The 9,877-nt window shown below is 40.2% G+C and overlaps 1 long non-coding RNA gene across 1 annotated transcript; it reads right to left on the bottom strand.

Moving 5' to 3' along the window:
* Positions 1 to 876: 876 nt before the first annotated feature.
* LOC124278022 lies at positions 877 to 8,698 on the bottom strand. Its single transcript, XR_006898955.1, has 3 exons — positions 8,689 to 8,698; positions 7,998 to 8,002; positions 877 to 956 (listed from the first exon to the last, which is right to left on the bottom strand). It is a non-coding gene; the product is annotated as an uncharacterized LOC124278022 (long non-coding RNA).
* Between the last annotated feature and the right edge of the window lie 1,179 nt (positions 8,699 to 9,877).

Genomic DNA, 9,877 nt, shown 5'->3' with positions numbered 1-9,877 from the left:
TTACCGGGTGTAAAAACCTTGGAGTCATACTGTGCAGACTCTTTCAGTGTTGTCACAACCCCTAGTGTACAGTACACAACCCTGTGCACTTAAAAGAACCTACGAATCCGTTGGTATATGACCAGGTGGTGGCCACATGAATACGTGCAAACACCTAGTTGCGGGTACAGCACGTGCAGTGAACTTGGACAAAGCACTGTGACTATGTGTCCCAGTCCACCCAGCTGTGAATGGGTACCTCGTTAGGATGAGAAAGCCACAATAACTCGGTGCGCCTAATGGCTGCAAGAGTTGTATACTCCCAGGGAGTTGAGATTGATAATACGATGTGCCGTTGAGAATGACATCCAATGATCGAGGATAAAAATACCGTGCACTAGTTGCCTGGGTATGTGCGCTATATAAATATCCTATAACAATAATGATACGTTGTAACGTGCTTAAATAATGATACATATCTATGTTCCGGTGTGTATGATATATCAGTGGTTTACAAACTAAAAATATCACAATTGAATTAACTCGTGAAAACATCTTAATCGCGTTTGTAAATGTATTCACACACTCAGTACAACATATCGATGCCGTCAGATATGTGTAATGAATTCGCGTATATGCGTAAAATTATAACTGCCGAAGTTACACCTCTGTGGTTTATGTGTTACTTCCGAGTTAGTTTACTGTACATTATAGGTGAGAAAAATCTGTTTCTTTAGCAATTTTGTTGTTTGGTTTATTCCAGGAATGCGAGATATGCATCGGGATACCCGAAAGAATAAAGATATACGGTAATCTCCCGAAAGTACTATTTTGAAATTAGGAAATAGTTCAATGGTAAAGGGACAATGCTTAGGGACCGTTCATATTTTATGGTGATAATGATTTTAAGGGGAGGGGTTCACCCATTTTGTTCTGGGGAGGTAGGGGGGGTCATCAATTATGTACACATGCCCTTACTTTTGTACATGACATACACTTACTTTGTACGTAGATTTTAGGGGAGGTCAATCACATTGTACATGCTTCCCTATAAAAAATTATCACACACACCCCCCAGCCATAAATTATTAACGGTCCCAAAAGTCTCCTTTTTAGCAACTGTTACTACTTATCTGATGAAACATATACTGAAACGTAATACATAAACGATTGCAGAATAACCTCACTTATTTAGGCTTTACTACTTACAATACATACTCGATATCTCGTTCGTAGACCGTACAGTAGATCGGACAATAAAACTGCTGTTTTAGTTTTTGAAATTGAAGTTTCTGTAACGTTTCTGAATCATAACGCCCCCAGTAAATGCATGAATGCATTCAGTTATTTGTTTTCGTCCTTCCTCTTCACTGACCATTAACTATATCCAATATATTTTTGTTAACACTGGCATTTTGATTTACTCCCGTACGTGCGTTTTTTCCGGTTTGAAGTGCAAGGAACGGAACCCTGCTTATCTGTTCCTGCAATAGGATTCTTCCTCCGCTATCAGCCGCTCTCAACACGATTCCTGCAACAGTTAGAACTGTCAGCTCCTGAATTTACTTTTTGAAAGGTAAGTGATTAAATGCTTTCTTGCGCACGTATCAGATTTTTAAACTACCGGGTAAAAGAAAGTTATCACCGACTTTCTTGATCGAAAAATAGAAATAAAAGACGTATGTAAGATTTATGATAATTATTTCACAAATAAAAATCATTTTCCAATAATTTGACTGAAAATTCATTGTAATGCTAGTCTTGCATTTGCCTCAATGCATTAAGAAAGAGTCAAGGGGGGTAAAATTTAAATTTACACAAATCAGAGTTCATTCTTGCATAAGTCTTGGCATATAATATATTATTCGTGATGTGTTTTTTTATTAATGCATGCTTGCTCTGTCCAACATCGGTATTAATGGCACAATCATGCTCGTGCGTTTGGACCAATGTCCCACAATTAACGTTTTTCACGTTTTGAAAAAAATACGTACGATTCGTACGAAGTTTTCGGACAGCTGTGTGTGTGTGGGGCGGTGGGGTAGCCTAGTGGTTAAGGCGTTCGCTCGTCACGCCGAAGACCCGGGTTCGATTCCCCACATGGGTACAATGTGTTAAGCCCATTTCTGGTGTTTCCCGCCGTGATATTGCTGGAATATTGCTAAAAGCGGCGTAAAACCAACCTCACTCACTTACTCACTCGGACAGCTTTGTTGTTATCGAGACCATGTTACGTTTGGCGAAGGTTTTCTGCTTGGGTTCAAACCTGTACCAGCGTTTTTGTTTTTTTGTACAATTACTTTAAAAGTGATAACATTATCTTTTCCTGTTGTTTATGTTCGCACAGAAGATATTGATAGAAATTGGATGACTGACCGTATAATGATCATAATGTCAATAGACAACAAAATTGTAACCGATCTCTTCAGTGAGCCTCGATTGTATTAGGCGTCAAATTGTTACAAAGGAAAGATAATAGGGGAAGAGCCTGAACCGACAGAAACAGAACACAGAAGTGACATGCCATAACATATAGAGGGATACGAATCGTCGTCAAGTGCAAGGAAATTCGATGACCTTTGAAATTGTAAAGGATCCTATTGTGTACAATGTGTATTCTTTCTAAACCTTATATTCCCAGTTGTTCCGATACCCCCAATTTTATCAAGATCAATCAAGCAATGAATATTTGAAACAGCTGGGTGTAAAAGGGAACTGTGGTAACAATGTTCTTGGAAGGTTGTTCGTTGGTAAACAGCTTTGTGAAAACATTGGCATGACACTTTTGTGCTGCAACAACGTTCATACGAAGTAAATTGTTAAGTGGGTATACACAGACGTCGACAGATATTTGAAAGACTTTGGGTTTTAAAGATTCGTAAACACACTTTCAAACATGATTACAAAGGATGCAAACATACGTCCTTGTAATAGTAACAGCGGATTAGCGGGATTGTTCCGTGTGTATGGTCACACATGCAGATATTACAATGTAGCACATTCTTGTGAGTATTTGGACAAGCAGAACAAAGCGAACATGATTGGTAGACGTGTGTTCATCGCTGTTCTCATGTGTGATATTGTGTTTCATCTGGTTCACTTCTGAGTTATTTTATCGCTTTTCATCAATTATCTTGAGCTGATTATCAAACATTCGCGTAATAAGTGTTTTTGCCATCAAAGAACTCAAGTAGAAATATCTCCATTAAACATCCAACATCTGAAGTATTTTATGCGGGCGGTTGTGTTTCCTGGCAAAGACTAAATATCTCAACAGCCCTTAATTAGATCCGAATTTCAGATGTTGCCAGTTTAAACAAGCCGGGCAGCTCACCTTCATTACGTCGTGTCGCATACTTCAACGTATTACATCGGTCAGGTTGGCAAAGTAGTAATAGAAAGCAATTTTAAAGGTGGCATGTCTTCAAAGAGAAACAGTTAATGGGTCCGTTATTCAACAGATGTATGAGCCAAGTGGTATAGACGCAACAGAACAGCCCACGTAGCCAGGTTATGTCCTGATCCGACTGTCTTCAAAGAAACATACAGAAATTAATTAGACCAATTAAATCTACATGTGCGTTATAACTCATCCAAACATTTCCAATCAGGCCAAAAATGTTTATAAGAGTTTCATTATTTACCTTTGACATGAAACTATTTTGTAGCCTTAAGACATGTTTACTAATGGACAAACACGCCACCATCAATATCAGTCGCCCGATGAGCACTCCGTGGAAACGTGTCTCCTCCAAACTCCACACACTCTCTCATGTTTCATGTTTCATGTTTCATGTTTGGGACCATCCATCATTAATCGACACACGTGCCGTGAAATGCACGGAAGGTGTACAGTTTATATCTTGGCTCGTTTGGGCGGCCTCAGCGAACTGTAAGCGAAAGCTAAAGCTTTCTGATCATGATGCGGTAAAACGACCACTAATTCAGTGGTATGTTGGTTGATGTCGCCGTAACTCCGAGCTGATTATATGAGTTAATATAGCAGAATGATTTACTGGGGACTTGTCATGGTTGTTGTATATACATAGCTGCATGAGTAAGTACGAGTTGTTGATTATTATGATGTGTCTGTGACTGTGATGTGTCTGTTACCGTGATGTATCTGTTACTGTGATGTATTGTTACTGAGATATGTCTGTGACTGTGATGTGTCTGTTACCGTGATATGTGTCTGTGACTGTGATGTATTGTTCCCGTGATGTGACTGTGATGTGTCTGTTACCGTGATATGTGTCTGTGACTGTGGTGTATTGTTACTGTGACGTGTCTTTTACTGTGATGTGTCTGTTACTGTGATGTGTCTGTGACTGTGATGTATCCGTTACTGTGATGTATCCGTTACTGTGATGTGTCTGTTACTGTGCTGTATCTGTTACCGTGATGTGTCTGTGACTGTGATGTACCTGTGACTGTAATGTATCTGTAACCTCATGTATCTGACTGTGATGAGTCTGTGACTCATGTATCTGTGACTGTGATGTGTCTGTGACTGTGATGTATCTTTGACTGTGATGTATCTGTGACTGTTACCGTGGTGTATCTGTGACTGTGGTGTATTGTTACTGTGACGTGTCTGTGACTATGATGTATTGTTACTGTAATGTGTCTGTTACTGTGATGTGTCTGTTACTGTAATGTGTCTGTTATTGTGATGTGTCTGTTACTGTGATGTGTCTGTGCCTGTGGTGTATCTGTTTCTGTGATGTGCCTGTGATGTATTTGTTACTGTGATGTGTCTGTTACTGTAATGTTTCTGTTATTGTGATGTGTCTGTTACTGTGATGTGTCTGTGCCTGTGATGTATCTGTTTCTGTGATGTGCCTGTGATGTGTCTGTTACTGTAATGTATCTGTTATTGTGATGTGTCTGTTACTGTGATGTGTCTGTGCCTGTGATGTATCTGTTTCTGTGATGTGCCTGTGATGGATTTGTTACTGTGATGAGACTGTGATGTATTGTTACCGTGATGTGTCTGTGACTATGATGTATAGTTACTGTGATGTTTGTTACTGTGAGGTATTGTTACCGTGGTGTGTCTGTGACTGTGATGTATTGTTACTGTGATGTGTCTGTGACTGTGATGTATTGTTCCCGTGATGTGTCTGTTATTGTGATGTATTGTTCCCGTGATGTGTCTGTGACTCTGATGTGTCTGTTACCGTGATGTGTCTGTGACTGTGATGTGTCTGTTACTGTGATGTATTGTTACCGTGATGTGTCTGTTACTGTGATGTACTGTTACGATCATGTATCTGTGACTATGATGTATCTGTTACTGTGAAGTCTCTGTTACTGTGCTGTATCTGTGACTGTGATGTATCTTTTACTGTGGTGTAATTGTGACCTTGTGACCGTGTTATCATAATAGACACTGCTAGTCTACTGGTAGGTGTAATGTAACAAACAGTTGGTCTGTAACAGATGGTATATAGAGAGTGTTCTGGGAGGCAGTTGCCATTACTGACCGTCAGTTAATATATCTAAGAAGCAGTTGGCGTGTCTGATCTGCGGTTGAGATATTCGATTGGGACATAATATATCTGACCGGCAATTAGCATCTGACAAGCAGTTAGTATAGCTGACCGTCAGTTACTATATCTGGCCACAGTTACAGTTTATCTGACAAGCAGTTAGTATAGCCGACCGGCAGTTACTATATCTGGCCACAGTTACAGTTTATCTGACAAGCAGTTAGTATAGCTGACCGACAGTTACTGTATCTGGCCACAGTTACAGTTTATCTGACAAGCAGTTAGTATAGCTGACCGACAGTTACTGTATCTGGCCACAGTTACAGTTTATCTGACAAGCAGTTAGTATAGCTGACTGACAGTTAGCATCTGACAAGCAGTTAGTATAGCTGACCGGCAGTTACTGTATCTGGCCACAGTTACAGTTTATCTGACAGGCAGTTATTATGTCTGACCGACAGTAAGCATCTGACAAGCAGTTAGTATAGCTGATCGGCAGTTACTGTATCTGGCCACAGTTACAGTTTATCTGACAAGCAGTTATTATGTCTGACCGACAGTTAGCATCTGACAAGCATTAGTATAGCTGACCGGCAGTTACTACATCTGGCCACAGTTACAGTTTATCTGACCGGCAGTTATTATGTCTGACCGACAGTTAGCATCTGACAAGCAGTTAGTATAGCTGATCGGCAGTAACTGTATTTGGCCACAGTTACAGTTTATCTGACAAGCAGTTATTATGTCTGACCGACAGTTAGCATCTGACAAGCAGTTAGTATAGCTGACAAGCAGTTACTGTATCTGGCCACAGTTACAGTTTATCTGACAGGCAGTTATTATGTCTGACCGACAATTAGCATCTGACAAGCAGTTAGTATAGCTGATCGGCAGTTACTGTATCTGGCCACAGTTACAGTTTATCTGACAAGCAGTTAGTATAGCTGATCGGCAGTTACTGTATCTGGCCACAGTTACAGTTTATCTGACAAGCAGTTAGTATAGCTGACCGGCAGTTACTCTATCTGGCCACAGTTACAGTTTATCTGACAAGCAGTTAGTATAGCTGACCGGCAGTTACTGTATCTGGCCACAGTTACAGTTTATCTGACAAGCAGTTAGTATAGCTGACCGGCAGTTACTATATCTGGCCACAGTTACAGTTTATCTGACAAGCAGTTAGTATAGCTGACCGGCAGTTAGTGTATCTGGCCACAGTTACAGTTTATCTGACAAGCAGTTAGTATAGCTGACCGGCAGTTACTGTATCTGGCCACAGTTACAGTTTACCTGACAAGCAGTTAGTATAGCTGACCGGCAGTTACTGTATCTGGCCACAGTTACAGTTTATCTGACAGGCAGTTATTATGTCTGACCGACAGTTAGCATCTGACAAGCAGTTAGTATAGCTGACCGGCAGTTAGTGTATCTGGCCACAGTTACAGTTTATCTGACAAGCAGTTAGTATAGCTGACCGGCAGTTACTATATCTGGCCACAGTTACAGTTTATCTGACAGGCAGTTATTATGTCTGACCGGCAATTAGCATCTGACAAGCAGTTAGTATAGCTGACCGGCAGTTACTGTATCTGGCCACAGTTACAGTTTATCTGACAGGCAGTTATTATGTCTGACCGACAGTTACCATATCAGGTTGGCAGTTAGCATATCGGACGAGTAGTTAGCATATCTTACGGACAGTTAGTATGTCTGAACGGCAGTTAGTATATCTGGCTAGCACCTTGTATATTTAACAGGCAGTTACTATATCTGACTCACAGTAATAGTTTGTCCAATCGGCAGTTAGCATATCTGACTAATAGCTAGGATATCTGACAGACAGCGTATTTGACTAGCGGTATAGAAGTATATCGATGGGCGTCACAAGATATTTCATGCTTTGTGCGCTGATTGTCACGTCACGCAGCGTCACTTTTGATGCAAATAGCTGTCAAATTAGATCAAAGCAACTCTGAGGCACGTTCTCAAATTCATTTCAAGAATTTATTATGCCTTACAACTCTTACAGCCGCGTCTGTAGCCGGGATTACGTGGGCGGACTTGTTTATCACGCACTTTCGCATGGGAAACGGATCTTACATGTAGTGATGCCGTGTCCCCCTATTGTCCGCACCGTCTATCGATAGTGACCAGGCGGAGTCTCGTGTTAGTGTACACCATTAACGTTACAAAGAGGCAAGACGTGATATTGACGGATTCTGAGTCTACGCTTTAACCCTTTGTGCATCTGACGGTCATATTCCAAGTCAGTGTGCGGTGAAGAGATCGCCTCGGTTTGAGTTTATGCAGTGCAGCGTATGTGATCAGAATATACCTATACTCCATAACTACACTCGCTATAACAGCTGCCGTACCACATGTTTTCAAGGCTATTTCAGCTTATTAGCTGTGCTCTACAGATGTACATAGTTGATCTGAAGTCATGCCACATAGAATATACTTCACACATCGGAAGTACTTTGTAGTGCATTGATAGGAATCGTAAAAGGACGTGACGTCATCTACCAAGGCTGGGTAATACACGACGCCGATGGTTGTCGCGGCTGCCGTCTCTCCAGCTGGCATACGAAACCTCCACGTCAAATACCAATGTATATAGGATACGGTTGTCGTTACTACATCCAAACAGTTCCAGCGTTTTAATGATTTCAGAGAGCGTGAGTCAGTGTGCGAACAATCCTTGCAGATATTTGAGGCGAGAGACAAACACAATTAAAATCTCAGTCCAATTTCACGTTCAAAGGTAAAAAGTTGAGATGAAAATATTTTGTCATATAGTTTGATTTCTGATAAATATCCCAAATCAGGTGGTTATATTGTTTCAAAAAGTCCGAGCGTAAATATGTGTCATAAACACTTTCTCTGTTAAACGGGGGATCAGCACAGTCAAACCAAATATATTACTGTTGGAATGCAGGATCTTCACCTCTGTTAAACGGGGATCAACACAGTCAAGCCAAATATATTACTGTTGGAAAGCAGGATCTTCACCTCTGTTAAAGGGGGATCAGCACAGTCAAACCAAATATATTACTGTTGGAATGCAGGATCTTCACCTCTGTTAAACGGGGGATCAACACAGTCAAGCCAAATATATTACTGTTGGAAAGCAGGATCTTCACCTCTGTTAAAGGGGGATCAACACAGTCAAACCAAATATTATTGTTGGAAAGCAGGATCTTCACCTCTGTTAAACGGGGGATCAACACAGTCAAGCCAAATATATTACTGTTGGAATGCAGGATCTTCACCTCTGTTAAAGGGGGATCAACACAGTCAAGCCAAATATTACTGTTGGAAAGCAGGATCTTCACCTCTTTTAAGATAAAGAGGAGTAGAAATTAAAGGTTTAAGTTAAGCAATGGGAACGATATACTATGTCATCATAACTAGAATGAGGGCAACTCTGTCTTGCCTCGAGTCTCATTGTGGTCGATATATATATTGCGAGGCGCGATTGAAAAGTAGTGGGCCCCACTACAAAATTATGCAAATGCAGCTTTTGTTCTAGCCTCACGGTCCCAACTTTGTTTCCCTTTTTTCTTGGTAACCCCGCAAAAAGGCAGAACCTGCAATAAATGCATTACAAACGTAAGGAAACAAACTACTCAAAAACATTTTGTGTGTTTAAGATAGGTAGAAGTCTGCTAGAGTCAAACTTAAATATTAAAGTGCAAAAAAAAGCAATTTGAAACTACAATCGCTTGTTGAAGAGCTTATTTTGGAGACACTACCCACTCCCTTTCAGATAACGTAATCATAAGGACATAACTTATTCTAATGTTTTCACCTATTCATACGTGATGCCAAAGGTTCGAACTAAATACTAAATGGTCACACACGTGTCAGCTCTCAATATATTGTAAACAGTGCCAGCTTGGATATCTGGACACAATGTTTTTGAAAGACTAAAATGGAGGTGTCCTTAAAAAAAAACAGCCCCCGTCTAAATCTAAATCAGGCAATCCAAACCTTTGACTGTTGATTATGACGGGACGTCACCCAATACTATACTGATCATATTTTAATGATATTATCTGACGGTATACCATTATCCAAGAGGAACCAAATGATCGATCGTTTTACATTTTCTGTAATTCTTTTAGAAATAGTGTACCCCAATGTGATGACTAATATCTTGTTAACCACATTACCCACATATGTGTAATTTTGGATATGGCTTTGCTAATAATTCCTTCAAAATATGGAATTTTTTCAAACATTGGACATCGAGAATATAATTAGGCCGACTACTTTTTTTATCGCCCCTCTTACTAGTATATTGAATCTGATATATAATGTTGCAAATTAACCAGATGTCGAAAAAGTGCTGAAATATATCTGTGTGCTCGAAAGCTACACGTATAATACCAACCAAACATTTT

Source organism: Haliotis rubra, unplaced genomic scaffold, assembly GCF_003918875.1.
Source record: "Haliotis rubra isolate DU_JTF1 unplaced genomic scaffold, ASM391887v1 Scf23, whole genome shotgun sequence".
Taxonomy (NCBI): domain Eukaryota; kingdom Metazoa; phylum Mollusca; class Gastropoda; order Lepetellida; family Haliotidae; genus Haliotis; species Haliotis rubra.
The sequence above is the reverse complement of the archived record's forward strand: the minus strand, read 5'-3'. Positions and strand labels throughout refer to the sequence as shown.